At 59.4% G+C, this 15042-nt stretch overlaps 1 long non-coding RNA gene across 1 annotated transcript; it reads left to right on the forward strand.

Annotated features, from left to right (window-relative positions):
- The first annotated feature begins 6449 nt into the window (after positions 1-6449).
- LOC144577487 (uncharacterized) lies at positions 6450-14016 on the forward strand. The gene is made up of 2 exons (XR_013521621.1): positions 6450-6652; positions 8778-14016. It is a non-coding gene; the product is annotated as an uncharacterized LOC144577487 (long non-coding RNA).
- Positions 14017-15042: the final 1026 nt, after the last annotated feature.

A 15042-nucleotide genomic window follows, 5' to 3' on the forward strand; every position in this document is an offset into this window, starting at 1 on the left:
ACAGAACCTGGGGACAAAGCGGGGCAGCGTCTTGTCAATGAGGGGTGGCCACGGGAGGATCCCAGGGACCAGCTCCAGGTACAGGAGCGAAGCCTGCACCAAAAACTTAAAGCAGAATTGCCCGGACACCCTGGGCACGGCTGGCCTGGGCTCCCTCTGACACGGGCACCTAGACAGCTGCTTGAGCACAGCCAGGACTTCAGACAACAGCCACCCCCGCAAGCATCTGACCACGTGAGACCCCTCACACGAGCTTCCCAAATGAGCCCCTCCTAAATGCCAGCTCCAGAACCTGTGATATAATTGGCCAGTGTTCCAGCTTCAGAGCGGCTGGCCGTGCCGTGAGAGGAGACCGAACTGCTGGCCTGTGGACTCATCTCCCAGGGGCTCCACTGTCCAGCCTGCAGACCCGGCACCACGTGGGGCAGCGGCGACTCTGCAGCACCCTTGTGTGGGGCTCTGGGCGCTCCTGCCCACTCCGCTCCCGGCTGAGCCCAGGGCCACCTCCCTCCTGGTCGAGGTGGTCCCAGCACTCTCCCCTCAGGAGGCTCGGGCTGGCGGTTATGAACGTTTCCACTTGGGCTGCCCTGGCTCCCTGCCAAGAGTTTGTCCACCCTCCCATCATGGCTGCTCCCCATGTTGGCTCAGGAAGCCCCTGAGGAGGTCCATGGGGTCCCAAGCCCACCGATGCCCATGGATGCCCACCGATGCCCACCACTGCTTTCAGCTTCCTCCTGCTCAGCAATCCCCAGTTTGGTGGCCTCTTTCTGCCCACACCTATCTTGTGTTCCAGGGGAACACGCTGCCCCGGGCTTTACTGTGGACCGTGTCCCTGTGTCTCTGCTGGTACAATCTCGGTGGCTCGTGTGTTTTACAGGGAGGTTGTGGAGAGCCAAGCCTGTGATCACCTCTCCCGTGTCCTTCTCCATATCGAGAGGTTACGGTGTTTAGCCTTAGAACCACAGTCTTCTGGTGCTCAAGGCCCGGGAGCCATGAACCCCGAGCTGGGACGCGCTGTTACTTTTGCAAACAAGAAAAGAAAACCTTGCAGGCTGACCCAGTTAACTCCTTAAACTATGTGTACAGACAAAGTCAGTAAACTTAGAAGACAGCTGCGAAGCCATGCAAGTGTGCGGACGAGCCCTGGATGCGTCTTGCTGAGTGGAAGCAGCCAGTCTGCAGAGGCCGAGTACTGTGTGACTCCAACTCTAGGACATCCCAGAGAAGGGGAAATGATGAGACAGTAAAAGGACCCGGGGAGAGAGGGCTGAATCAGCAGAACCCAGAGGGTGTTGAGGGTGTTGAGGGTAAACCGGTGCCGCCACGGTGATAACCAGAATGGCGTTTATTTCAAATAGTATTTCAGAAACTTAAAATAGAATTGCCACATCATCCAGCCATTTCACTTCCGGTTATTGTCCCAAGAACTGAGTGCAAGGAATCAAACAGATATCTGCACACGCATGTCCACAGCAGCGTCATTCACCAGCACTCGGAAGGTGGGAGCAGCCCAGGTGCTCACGGATGGATGAACACGGTGTATCCAGGCCAGGCGCAGCAGATGGATGGACGCGGTGTGTCCACGAGGGGTGCAGCAGATGGAGGGACGCGGTGTGTATCCAGGCCAGGCGTGGTGGATGGATGGACGCGATGTGTCCACGAGGGGTGCAGCAGATGGAGGGACGCGGTGTGTATCCAGGCCAGGCGTGGTAGATGGATGGGCGCGGTGTGTGTCCAGGCCAGGCGCAGTGGATGGATGGACACGGTGTGTCCACGAGGGGTGCAGCAGATGGAGGGACGCGGTGTGTATCCAGGCCAGGCGTGGTGGATGGATGGACGCGATGTGTCCACGAGGGGTGCAGCAGATGGAGGGACGCGGTGTGTATCCAGGCCAGGCGTGGTAGATGGATGGGCGCGGTGTGTGTCCAGGCCAGGCGCAGTGGATGGATGGACACGGTGTGTCCACGAGGGGTGCAGCAGATGGATGGACGCGGTGTGTATCCAGGCCAGGCGCGGTGAATGGATGGACGCGGTGTGTGTCCAGGCCAGGCGCGGTGGATGGATGGACGCGGTGTGTCCACGAGGGGTGCAGCAGATGGAGGGATGCGGTGTGTATCCAGGCCAGGCGTGGTAGATGGATGGGCGCGTTGTGTGTCCAGGCCAGGCGCAGTGGATGGATGGACACGGTGTGTCCACGAGGGGTGCAGCAGATGGATGGACGCGGTGTGTCCACGAGGGGTGCAGCAGATGGAGGGACGCGGTGTGTCCACGAGGGGTGCAGCAGATGGAGGGACGCGGTGTGTATCCAGGCCAGGCGTGGTGGATGGATGGGCGCGGTGTGTGTCCAGGCCAGGTGCAGTGGATGGATGGACGCAGTGTGTCCACGAGGGGTGCAGCAGATGGAGGGACGCGATGTGTGTCCAGGCCAGGCGCGGTGGATGGATGGACACGGTGTGTATCCAGGCCAGGCGCGGTGAATGGATGGACGTGGTGTGTGTCCAGGCCAGGCGCGGCGGATAGATGGACGCGGTGTGTCCACGAGAGGTGCAGCAGATGGAGGGACGCGGTGTGTGTCCAGGCCAGGCGCGGTGGATGGATGGACGCACTGTGTGTTCAGGACAGGCGCGGCAGATGGATGGACACGGTGTATGTCCAGGCCAGGCGCAGTGGATGGATGGACGTGATGTGTGTTCAGGACGGGCACAGCAGATGGATGGACGAGGTGTGTCCACGAGGGGTGCAGCAGATGGATGAAAGCTGTGTCCAGGCCGGCTGTGGTGGATGGATGGACACGGTGTGTCCATGAAGGGTGCGGCGGATGGATGAAAGCTGTGTCCAGGCCGGGTGCGGTGGATGGATGGATGTGGTATGTCCAGGCCAGGGGAGGTGTGGCTCATGCCTATAATCCCAGCACGTGGGAGGCCAAGGTGGGTGGATCACTTGAACTCAGGAATGCAAGACCAGCCTGGCCAGCAGGTGAAAACCCATCACACAAAAAATACGAAAATTAGCTGGGCATGGTAGTGTGGGCCTGTAGTCCCAGCTGCTTAGGAGGCTGAAGTGGGAGGATTTCTTGAGCCCAGGGAGGCCGAGGCTGCAGTGAGCCGTAATGGCACCACTGCACTCCACCCTGGGCGACCGAGTGAGACCCTGTCTCTAACAGAAAAAAGTGTCACGCCTATAAAAGAGAATATCGAGCCTTAAAAAAACAAATCCTGACACAGGCCCCCACACAGGTAAGCCAGACACAAAAGGGCAAACGCTGCCCGACTCCACATGTGTCCGGCTCCCAGAGCAGTCAAAACCGGAGAGCCGGAAGCAGAACGGAGGGTGCCAGGGCTGGAGGAGGAGGGTGTGGGGAACTGGGTTTAACGTCTCAGAGTTTCAGTCTGGGAGATTGGGTGCACAGCAGTGTGAATGTCCTTACTGCCCCTGACCTTGAGCTGTCCATGTGAACATGGACGATGCTGTGGGAACAAACCCTCGGACATTTGGTCTGGCAGCAGATTTGATGCAGATGAAGAGGGAAGTGAGGAATCAGCAGGGAGAGTGAGACCACCGCCCCCAGATCGAGGAATCAGCAGGGAGAGTGAGACCCCCCCCCATCGAGGAATCAGCAGGGAGAGTGAGACCCCCCACATCGAGGAATCAGCAGGGAGAGTGAGACCCCCCCATCGAGGAATCAGCAGGGAGAGTGAGACCCCCCCATTGAGGAATCAGCAGGGAGAGTGAGACCCCCCCCATCGAGGAATCAGCAGGGAGAGTGAGACCCCCCCCATTGAGGAATCAGCAGGGAGAGTGAGACCACCGCCCCCATCGAGGAATCAGCAGGGAGAGTGAGACCACCGCCCCCATCGAGGAATCAGCAGGGAGAGTGAGACCACCCCCGCATCGAGGAATCAGCAGGGAGAGTGAGACCACCCCCCCCATCAGCACAGACAGATAAGGAGGTGTTAGGAGGTTAAGACGAAAGAGAGATTAAGAAGAAGGTTTTCTAAACCTCTCATCAAAATTCCAGAAAGGGCCGGGCGCAGTGGCTCACGCCTGTAATCTCAGCACTTTAGGATGCCAAGGCAGGTGGATCACTTGAGGCCAGGAGTTCAAGACCAGCCTGGCCAACATGGTGAAAACCTGTCTCTACTAAAAATACAAAAATTAGCCAGGCATGATGGTAGGTGCCTGTAATCCCAGCTGCTCGGAAGGCTGAGGCGGGAGAATCTCTTGAATCCAAGAGGTGGAGGTTGCAGTGAGCTGAGATCACACCACTGCACTCCAGCCTGGGCGACAGAGTGAGACTCTGTCTCAAAAAAAAAAGAAAAGAAAAAAGAAAAGAAAAGAAAAGAAAAGAAAGAAAGAAAGAAAGAAAGAAAGAAAGAAAGAAAGAAAGAAAGAAAGAAAGAAAGAGAAAGAAAGAAAGAAAGAAAAGAAATTCCAGGAGGTGGAAATAGATAAAACGGGGAAGCCCATTGGCTCCCTGGCAATATGGCTGAGAATTTTCCAGAACTGATAAAATATGGAAACTTCAGCCTCAAGAGTGCAGCACTCTCAATCAGGAGGAATGAAAGCCGCCCATAGCTAGCTGTCCCTTGGTGCACTCAGCTGCAGGAGAGCTGAGGCAGAGGCAGCAGCCGGACCCACACGCCCCCTCCACGCCCACTGTGGGTGTGGGAGAAAAGGCATCCGATCAGCAAAATGACGGCGCCAGCACCCAGTTCCTTAGCAGAGGAGCCTCCACAGAATACAACTCAGAAAGTAGGGGCGCCTGGGCTGCCAGAAAGAGTAGGGCGAACGTGTGCAAACCTCACCAGGTGTGGGCCGTGTGCAGCCAAGCCCTGTTGAAATCCAAGGGGGCTAAAGGCAAGAGAGGCCCTAATATTGTGCAGTCGTAGCCATTGGTGAGCCAGGAGGGGCGGGATCTACCGGGAGGAGGATGGAGATGCTGGCTGTCTTTCTGTTCTAAATATACTTGCAAAAATCCTGAGTGACTATTTCAGGATCGAAATAGAGCATCTAACTTCCACTTAACTCTCCAAGGAAAAAATAGAGTGTCAGATTGAACCGGAGCCATGGCGAGCACTCAGGCAGCAGGGGCCGAACGTGCAAAGGGCCTGGGGATGGCGGGAAGAGGCGCATGCCTGGCTCTGGAGTCAGGGAGGCTGGAGGCAGAGAGGGGTCTGAGACGAGGCTGGAGGCCAGGACGAGTGTGAGATGAGGCTGGAGGCCAAGAGGGGTTCGAGACGAGGCTGGAGGCTGTGAGGGGTCTGAGACGAGGCTGGAGGCCGAGAGGGGTCCGAGACGAGGCTGGAGGCCGAGAGGGGTCCGAGACACGGCTGGAGGCAGAGAGGGGTCCGAGACGAGGATGGAGGCAGAGAGGGGTCCGAGACGAGGATGGAGGCAGAGAGGGGTCCGAGACGAGGATGGAGGCAGAGAGGGGTCCGAGACGAGGATGGAGGCAGAGAGGGGTCCGAGACGAGGATGGAGGCAGAGAGGGGTCCGAGACGAGGATGGAGGCAGAGAGGGGTCCGAGACGAGGATGGAGGCAGAGAGGGGTCCGAGACGAGGATGGAGGCAGAGAGGGGTCCGAGACGAGGATGGAGGCAGAGAGGGGTCCGAGACGAGGATGGAGGCAGAGAGGGGTCCGAGACGAGGATGGAGGCAGAGAGGGGTCCGAGACGAGGATGGAGGCAGAGAGGGGTCCGAGACGAGGATGGAGGCAGAGAGGGGTCTGAGACGAGGATGGAGGCAGAGAGGGGTCTGAGACGAGGATGGAGGCAGAGAGGGGTCTGAGACGAGGATGGAGGCAGAGAGGGGTCTGAGATGAGGCGGGTGGCAGCGGGACCACACGGGATGGGCCTCTGGGCTGTGGTTCAGAACTTTATTCTAACAGCAGGAAAATGGCTGCATGTTTGTAACGTGCGGGGAGGCAGGAGCCATGGCCGGATTGCATCTGTGGCTGGCCAGCATCCTGCCAGCTCCCATGGGAGCAGACTGTCCTCAGGCCAGAGAGGAGGGACAGAGAGCAAACAGAACAATTTTGGCCCCTGGACCTGGTGGTCACAGGGGAGGTGGTGAGAATGGAGGAAGGCAGGGCGATTCGGGACAAAGTGGTGGGGTGTCCCCTGGGAGGCAGAAGCAGATGGTGGGGGCGGGCAGGCGAGTCACAGTTCTTTCAGCCTCATCAGCTGTGTGTTTCCGAGGACTTGCACGTGGAGGGCTGGGAGGTCGGGGGCTGATGCTGCAGAGCGAGCTCAGGAGCCGGAGGCGGGGCAGGACCTGCCTGGTTCAGCGGCACTCAGCAGTCTTCATAGATGAGAAGGGGAGAGGAGGCAAGTGCCAGGGAAAGGAGGGGGTGGCAGAGGCAGAGCTGGGGCAGCCAGGGAGGTGGGAGGGTGCTATGTATGGACTAAAGTGTGACCCCCCAAAACCGTTAGTCAAACTGCGACCCCCAATGTGACCGATTTGGAAACATGCTCTTTAGAGGGGACTAACCTTTACGAGGTCATAAAGGTGGGTCCTAATCCAACAGGGCCGTGGCCTTCCAGGAAGAGGAGGAGCCCCCCGGGGCGGACGCGGCAAGGCCGGGAGGAAGGTTTCACCAAAGCCAGCACTGACACCCCAGCACCTTGATCTCGGACTTCCAGGCTCCAGAGCTGTGAGGAAATGTCTGCTGGCTCAGCCGCCCAGGCTGAGGTCTTCTGTTACGGCAACCTGGGCTCACTCATACAGAGGGGAACCGAGAGCATGCGGGGTCCTGGCACCCACAGGCTAGGCTAGTGCGTGTCAAGAAAGAGGAAGCGTGTGCCTGGCTGCTCCTCCAGAGCCTGCAGAAAACTGCACAGACAGGGCACGGGCACCAACGCTGTGAGCAGAGCGGTATCTCCGGGTGCACACCTGCTTTAAGAAGCGGTTGTCCCCACAGGACCCAGATGTTCCCTGCGAGATCAGGGCCATCTCCCAGGCCTCCTGCAGCTGCCTGGGTCCCACAACGGCCACCACCCCATCTCTTACCCACAAGCCCTCCTAACCCTGCCTCTCCCGGTCAAGAGCCAGGGCTGTCTGTTCCCCTTGAACCTGGGTGGGCCTTTGGGTCTCTGCTGACAGAGGACAGCAGAAGTGAGCTAGATTGGGCTGGGCACAGCAGCTCATGCCTGTAATCTCAGCACTCCATGGGGCCCAGGTGAGCTGGTCATTTGAGCCTAGGAATTCAAGACCAGCCTGGGCAACATAGTGAGAGCCCCCTCTCCGTTAAAAAAACAAAAAAAAGAACTATTTTAATTAGCCAGGCGTGATGACTCACACTGTAGTCCTAGCTACTCACAAGGCTGAAGCAGGAGGATCGCTTAAGCCTGGGAGTGGGAGGTCCTCCCAGCCCCTGCCCTCCCAGACCCTGCCTTCCCAGACCCTGCCCTCCCAGACCCTGCCCTCCCAGCCCCGTCCCTCCCAGACCCTGCCCTCCCAGACCCTGCCCTCCCATCCCCTGCCCTCCCAGCCCCTGCCCTCCCAGACCCTGCCTTCCAAGCCCCTTCCCTCCCAGACCCTGCCCTCCCAGACTCTGCCCTCCCAGCCCCTGCCTTCCCAGCCCCTGCCTTCCCAGCCCCTTCCCTCCCAGACCCTGCCCTCCCAGACCCTGCCCTCCCAGACCCTGCCTTCCAAGCCCCTTCCCTCCCAGACCCTGCCCTCCCAGCCCCGTCCCTCCCAGCCCCTGCCCTCCCAGCCCCGTCCCTCCCAGACCCTGCCCTCCCAGACCCTGCCTTCCCAGCCCCTTCCCTCCCAGACCCTGCCCTCCCAGACCCTGCCTTCCAAGCCCCTTCCCTCCCAGACCCTGCCCTCCCAGACTCTGCCCTCCCAGCCCCTGCCTTCCCAGCCCCTTCCCTCCCAGACCCTGCCCTCCCAGACCCTGCCTTCCAAGCCCCTTCCCTCCCAGACCCTGCCCTCCCAGACCCTGCCTTCCAAGCCCCTTCCCTCCCAGACCCTGCCCTCCCAGACTCTGCCCTCCCAGCCCCTGCCTTCCCAGCCCCTTCCCTCCCAGACCCTGCCTTCCAAGCCCCTTCCCTCCCAGACCCTGCCCTCCCAGACTCTGCCCTCCCAGCCCCTGCCTTCCCAGCCCCTTCCCTCCCAGACCCTGCCCTCCCAGACCCTGCCTTCCAAGCCCCTTCCCTCCCAGACCCTGCCCTCCCAGACCCTGCCTTCCAAGCCCCTTCCCTCCCAGACCCTGCCCTCCCATCCCCTGCCCTCCCATCCCCTGCCCTCCCAGCCCCTGCCCTCCCATCCCCTGCCGCCCCAGCCGCTGCCCTCCCAGCCCCTGCCCTCCCAGCCCCTGCTGTCCCAGCCCCTGCCCTCCCATCCCCTTCCCTCCCATCCCCTGCCCTCCCAGACCCTGCCCTCCCAGCCCCTGCTGTCCCAGCCCCTGCCGCCCCAGCCCCTGCCCTCCCAGCCCCTGCCCTCCCATCCCCTGCCCTCCCAGACCCTGCCCTCCCATCCCCTGCCCTCCCAGACCCTGCCCTCCCATCCCCTGCCCTCCCAGACCCTGCCCTCCCATCCCCTGCCGCCCCAGCCCCTGCCCTCCCATCCCCTGCCCTCCCAGCCCCTGCCCTCCCATCCCCTGCCCTCCCAGCCCCTGCCCTCCCATCCCCTGCCCTCCCAGACCCTGCCCTCCCATCCCCTGCCCTCCCAGCCCCTGCCCTCCCATCCCCTGCCCTCCCTGCCCTCCCAACTCCTTTTTACGTTGCCCGGACATAACCACCTCCATTATGACATTACGAATTTTCTTTTCACAGCTCTGGAGTCCACGCACCTCCGTCTTGTTCTCCTGGGAGGCTGACTCTTGGGCCCCAGCCACCATGCCACGTGAGCTAATGCCACATGGACAGAGATGAGACAGTCCTGCCGAGCCCTGCAAATTGCAGATTTAGGAGCAAGATGCATGATCTCTGGGACTTAGGTTTCAGGGACGTTTGCTACACAGCAACAAACACGTGCATTTTGCCTGCGGCCCGTCAGCCCATGACAGAGCCGGGCCTCAGCTCTGTAGGTGGACAGCCCCGTCCATGCGATCCTGGCGTCATGGGTAGGGGCACCTGCTTCTCTCTTAAAGGTGTCCTGGTTTGGAAGGTGAGTGGTACAATCAGCCCATCAATGCAAAATCTAAGGCCCCCTGAGGTAGCCCCACGGTTGAAAGGCAGGCTCCCCTCAGAGGGGTTTGAACCCCTGCCGTGGAACCAAGCTGGCTGATTTAGCTTCCTGCCCTCTATCGTGGAAATTAAGAAACTGACAATGAAAACGTCCCCTTTACGCTGGGAGTGGTGGCTCAGGCCCATAATCCCAGTACTTTGGGAGGCTGAGGCAGGAAAATCACTTGAGCCCAGAAGATGGAGGTTGCAGTGAGCCGAGATCGCACCACTTCACTCCAGCCTGGGAGACAGAGCTCTCGCTCAAAAAAAGTCATGCCCTGTCTCAAAAAAAGTCCTGGCTTGACTTCCAGAGTCTTTCTGTCTGCCTGGTGGTGGTCGGTGGTCTCTGGAAGCCTCCAGCTGCCACCTTCCTTTCACTCCCTCTCCAGGAGGGCTACACAGGCCCAGAGGAGGTGACTCCAGGCAGGAGGTCCCAGAGGAAGGGGGCTCCACCCTTCCCCTGAGTAGTGGGGAGTGTTTGGAATCTCTTGGGAGGGGTCTGCTGTGGGGGCAGTGTGGGAAGGGACTCAGAATCCACCGGTACCCCCTACCCTGGTAGTCCTGGATTCTGGTGGGGGCCACTGGAACCCCAAGCCCACAAAGGTCTCAGCAACATTACCCCCTCCACAGTGAGACCGATGTCAGAGGGACAGCCCTGACCAGTGACAGGGCCCCTCCTCCTCGGGACCCTCCCTCCTTCCCAGTGCAGGGCCCCCTCCTCCTCGGGACCCTCCCTCCTTCCCAGTGACAGGGCCCCCCTCTCCTCGGGACCCTCCCTCCTTCTTAGTGACAGGACCCCCCTCCTCCTCGGGACCCTCCCTCCTTCCCAGTGACAGGGCCCCCCCCTCCTTCCCAGTGACAGGGCCCCCCCCCTCCTCAGGACCTCCCTCCTTCCCAGTGACAGCGCCCCCCTCCTCCTCGGGACCCTCCCTCCTTCCCAGTGACAGGGCCCCCCCCTCCTTCCCAGTGACAGGGCCCCCCCCCTCCTCAGGACCTCCCTCCTTCCCAGTGACAGGGCCCCCCCCTCCTTCCCAGTGACAGGGCCCCCCCTCCTCAGGACCTCCCTCCTTCCCAGTGACAGGGCCCCCCCCTCCTCGGGACCCTCCCTCCTTCCCAGTGACAGCGCCCCCCTCCTCCTCGGGACCCTCCCTCCTTCCCAGTGACAGGGCCCCCCCTCCTCCTCGGGACCCTCCCTCCTTCCCAGTGCAGAGACCCTCCCTCTGAAGCTTCCCTACTCCTGCCCCACCCTTGCATCAGGAGAGGGACCCACACCTGCAGTGTACCCCAGCAATCCCTCCACACTGGGGGAGTCGAGCACGCCCACTCACCCAGCAGGGGATTGGGAACCAGAAGCCAGGTAAGCCTCTCTGAGGTCACAGGGCCTGATTCCAGTACCCCAGTGTCCAACACCTGCCCCCCCGATTGTTGCAGAGTACTCTACAGCTCTCTCTACCTCAACCCCCCTCCACCTCAACGTCTGTTCAGGCAATGTCCTGCACCACCCAAATCTTACTGACCACCGGTGAGAAAGGGAGGGGCGAGCTCAGTTGATCTCTGTGTGGTAGAGCTGGGTAAACTGAGGCAGCACATTCTGGGCAGCCCGGGACTCCCAGGTTCCCGCCAGCCTATGGCCTCTGGCCTCCCACCTTGCACAGACTTCACAATGTGCCAGCAAAGCCACAAACAGGAACTCTGAGGGCTAGCGACTAGCCGCACCCATCCCACCCCGCCTCAGTTTCCCCCGTGGAGCTGGTCTGCAGGCCCACCATCCTCCCACCCTGCCGCATGGTGCCACTCTGCAGGTCATGGGCACCTGTTCTGGCTTCGCTGGGATCCCCACCCAGACCCACCCTGCAGCACTCCACTGGACCCCACGCTGCCCGAGTATTTTTAGCAGAGGGTCAGGTGCATCTGAAACTCAGCTGAGACGCGAACCTTCCGCTCTGATGGCTGTGGCCGGGAGCTGCAAGTCCTGCCTGGCCAGCGTGGGTGGTTCTGACCTTGGAGGCATAATGGCAGGGTCTGCGTCCCTGAGGACTTCCTCCTCCCACGTGCCCCAATCTGGGCTCCCTGGGTGCCTCCACCCCAGGCCTCCCACCGGACGCTCCCTAGCCCCAACCTCCATCTGGAGCCCCTCCCAATGACCGTTGCCACCCCTTCCCCTTCTCTGGAAGCTTGGAGAGCAAGAGCAGAGGCCTGGGTTCAGGTCCTGGCCCCACCTGCGCCTGGGAAAGCTGCTTCCTCTCAGAACACATTTCCTTCTCTGTGAAGTGGAAGGAAAGGTACCCCCACCCCACTTCAGGGAGCTGTTGTGACTATAGCCAGCCAGCAGCACCTGCAGCACCCACAGACCCCCAGGCATCTTCAGGGAGCCCCAGCCAGCACCAGGGGCCTGCAGGACGGAGAGGGGACCCAGCAGGGGTGCACAGACATTCAGATGTTCAGACCTGAGGCCCAATACCTGCCTGCCAGGATAGGCATGCCCCTGCCTGGGGACCCTGGACGCCCAGAAAGTGAGAAGCAGCAGCCTGGTGCCCTCTGCTGTCACTTCCTCCCCACCAAGCATAGGTACTAATTAGGCAAACCTCAGCTCCACAGGGTGCCAGGAAGAGACACCTGGTGGAGCCCCCCCACCCCCGTCCCAGCCAGCCCTACCCAGGGCATCCTGGGTCTCCCTCCACCAGCCCAGCCTCTTCCGTTGGTACTTTCAGTTCCTTGGCTTTGTAGGAACAAGCACCTGTCTGTTTTCTTCTTTCTCAAGCCATCTTAGCTGCCTTTGATCTGTATTCTCCATGTAAAATGTAGAGTACATTTACCGATTTCTTTTAAAAAATTGAAGCCCAATGAGACTCTGATTAGGATTGCATTGAATTTATCATGTCCACCTGGGGAGAATTATGTGTTTGTAATATTAAGTTTTTCTGTGCATTCTGCTGGGCTTGCTAAATAAGCTGACACATGATCTGCAGATGATGGCACACGACTGTGTCAGGTGACCTTGGGAATGCCATGGCTCCTCTCCAGGAGTCCCCCTCTCCACAGCCCTTCACATTCCGGAAACTTCTCTTCACCAGGCATGCCTTTGGCCAGCCCTGGGGCATGCACTGCCCCTTGAAGTTTCCAATTCTCTGCCCCACCTTCATAAAGAGCCCCTTTGTTACACCCTGCTGCAAGTGACACACTCTAAATGTGAGTCTCTTTCCTGCTGGGACCTGATAGATCTAACGGTTTCTCCCAGGAATTCAAGGAAGGTTTAATATCCAAATCCAATCCATGCAAATACCCTCTGACTAGATGACAGGGCGCAAAGTGTCCCAGTGTCTCCAGTAATGCCATTGGTGACCTTTTAAAAATGGGCAAATTAGAAGTTGAAACAAATGAAATATTTCTAATTTGCTAAAATTGTTCACCAAAAACCCACCACAAAAATACATTTGTGAAAATAGTTGTTGCCAGGAGTTTGGGAAAGAGGAAGTGGTTGGATGGGTGGAGCACAGGGGTTTTAGGGCCGTGAAACGAATGCCCCCACTATGCATCTGTCAAAACCCACAGAACTTTACAGCAAGAGTGAAGCTTCATGCATGCAAAGTTTAAAGCTCAGCTTAAAATTCCTTCCGTGTAGGATGGAAGGCAGGCATGTGTGGCGAGAGCCTCTAGATGGTTACGGACGTAGGGAGGAGCCGGGGGAAGGGGCTGACCTGGGAACACTCGCACGTGAGGAAGTCCATGAGTCCAAAAGGAAACGGAGCCACACAGGAGCCCCGAACCCTGGTCGACAGGGGCCTGGCCGTGGGGTACGGGTGGGCAATCCCGACACCGCTGACCCTGCACGCTGGAGCTTAGCGATTAGGTCAGTGGACGGTGGGTGGTGGGGCGGGCTCCTCCCTGCTGGGTGGGAGCTATGGACGTGCAGGGCAGGGGCTGCAGCGACCCACACGGCCGAGGGTCAGAGTCCAGACAGCAGCGCCTGCCGCCTCCCTCTCATGCAGGCCTGTGGCCGCTAACCTTATGCGTCAGCTCCCCTGGCCGGGGGGTGCCGGATTGAACGTTATTTCTGGGGGTGTCTGGGGGTGTTCCTGGGTGAGACCAGCACTTGAGTAAGTGGGCTTTGTAAAGCAGGCTGCCCTCCCCAGGGTGGGCGGCGTCACCCAATCCACTGAGGACCTGAATAGCGCAGAAGGCAGGAAGGCCCCTCTCTCCCTGCGGCTCTGCCTGAACCGGGACACTGACCTCACCTTCTCTGGCCTGGCACTGAGAGTAACGCCATCAACCACCCCCTGCCGGCTCTCAGGCCTTCAGACTCAGACCGCCCTGCACCACTGACTCCCCTGGGTCCCAGCGAGCCAGGGGCAGGCGTGGAACTTCTCGGCCTCAGAAATCACCTGGGCCCAGGCTTCCTCTGGAATTCCCCTGCTTGCACTTCTTTCTCCTGCACCTTGTGAAGATGTCTGCTTCCCCTTCCTCCATGACTGCATGTTTCCTGAGGCCTCCCAGCCATGCAGAACTGTGAGTCAACTAACCCTCCTCTGTGGGCTGGGCCAGGTGGCTCACGCCTGTAATCCCAGCACTTCGTGAAACCTCGGTGGGTGGATCACTTGACGTCAGGAGTTAGAGACTGGTCAGCCTGGCCAACATGGTGAAACCCCATCTCTACTAAAAATACAAAAATTAGCCAGGTGTGGTAGCGCGCACCTGTAATCCCAGCTACTCAGGAGACTGAGGCAAGAGACCAGCTTGAAACCAAGAGGCAGAGGTTTCGGTGAGCAGAGATCACACCATTGCCCTCCAGCCTGGGCAGCAGAGCAAAACTCAGCCTCAAAAAATAAATAAAACCCCTTTGTTGATACATCGCCCAGTCTCTGGAAGTATCTTTATAGCAGCGTGAGAACCGACTAACACACCAACTACATTGAAATACGGTCACCAAAATAATAACCTAAGTGTTATTCGAGCTTTCCTGTTACTTACTGATTCAGGCCAGGCGCAGTGGCTCCAGCACTTTGGGAGGCCGAGGCGGGTGGATTGCCTGAGGTCAGGAGTTCAAGACCAGGGTAGCCAACATGGCGAAACCCCCTCTCTACTAAAAAGACAAAAACCATCTGAGTGCGCCGGTGCCTGCCTGTCATCCCAGCTGCTCAGGAGGCTGAGGCCGGGGAGTCGAGACTGTGCCACTGCACTCCAGCCAGGGCAACAGGAAAAAACAATCTGCTGATTCCAATCCAGCAGCAGCTCTCATAACCAACAGTACTGAAGCCGGAACGAAAATGAGGCTTCAAGACCCCAAAGCAACTGAAGCCCAATGGGAAATACACAGGACTTTGCTGAGGGTGGGGTCCCAGGTTCTGAGGAGACCGCCAGGTCCTTCGGCTGCGTTAATAACTGAGGAAGCCTCACTTTAGGTCAGAGGCTGGTGAAAATAAAGATCCCCCGTTTTTCCATCCAAGTTCAGGGACACCTGAATCCCATCATCGATGGGTTCTAGTTTGGAAACCCGGCTGTAGAGTTTCCACCTCAGTGCAGTGATTACATCTTCACCTGTTCCTGATTTTTAGAAAAACCCTGTGATCTAAACCAAGGTATTTGGTCTCCCTCCCTTCCCACAAGTGTCCGTGCCCTTGGGGAGAGTTATAGGGGGTGGGTGTGCTTTTGACCCCAAGGGCTCCCTAAGTAGTCCAGGCCAGCCTGGGCTTGGAGGAGGGCGGCTGAGCTGTTGAGAACCTCCCCACTGCTCAACTTCCACCCTGGAGGCTGAATGCCCGCCCCCCCATCCCCCAAGCCTGGGCCACGGGCAACTCCTGTGAGCAAGGCTTCACCCACATCCCCGCTCACTACCCTTGCCCTGGCCGCAGCCCCTCTCCTCCCTCCCCTTGGT

This window comes from Callithrix jacchus, chromosome 8, assembly GCF_049354715.1.
Source record: "Callithrix jacchus isolate 240 chromosome 8, calJac240_pri, whole genome shotgun sequence".
Classification (NCBI taxonomy): domain Eukaryota; kingdom Metazoa; phylum Chordata; class Mammalia; order Primates; family Cebidae; genus Callithrix; species Callithrix jacchus.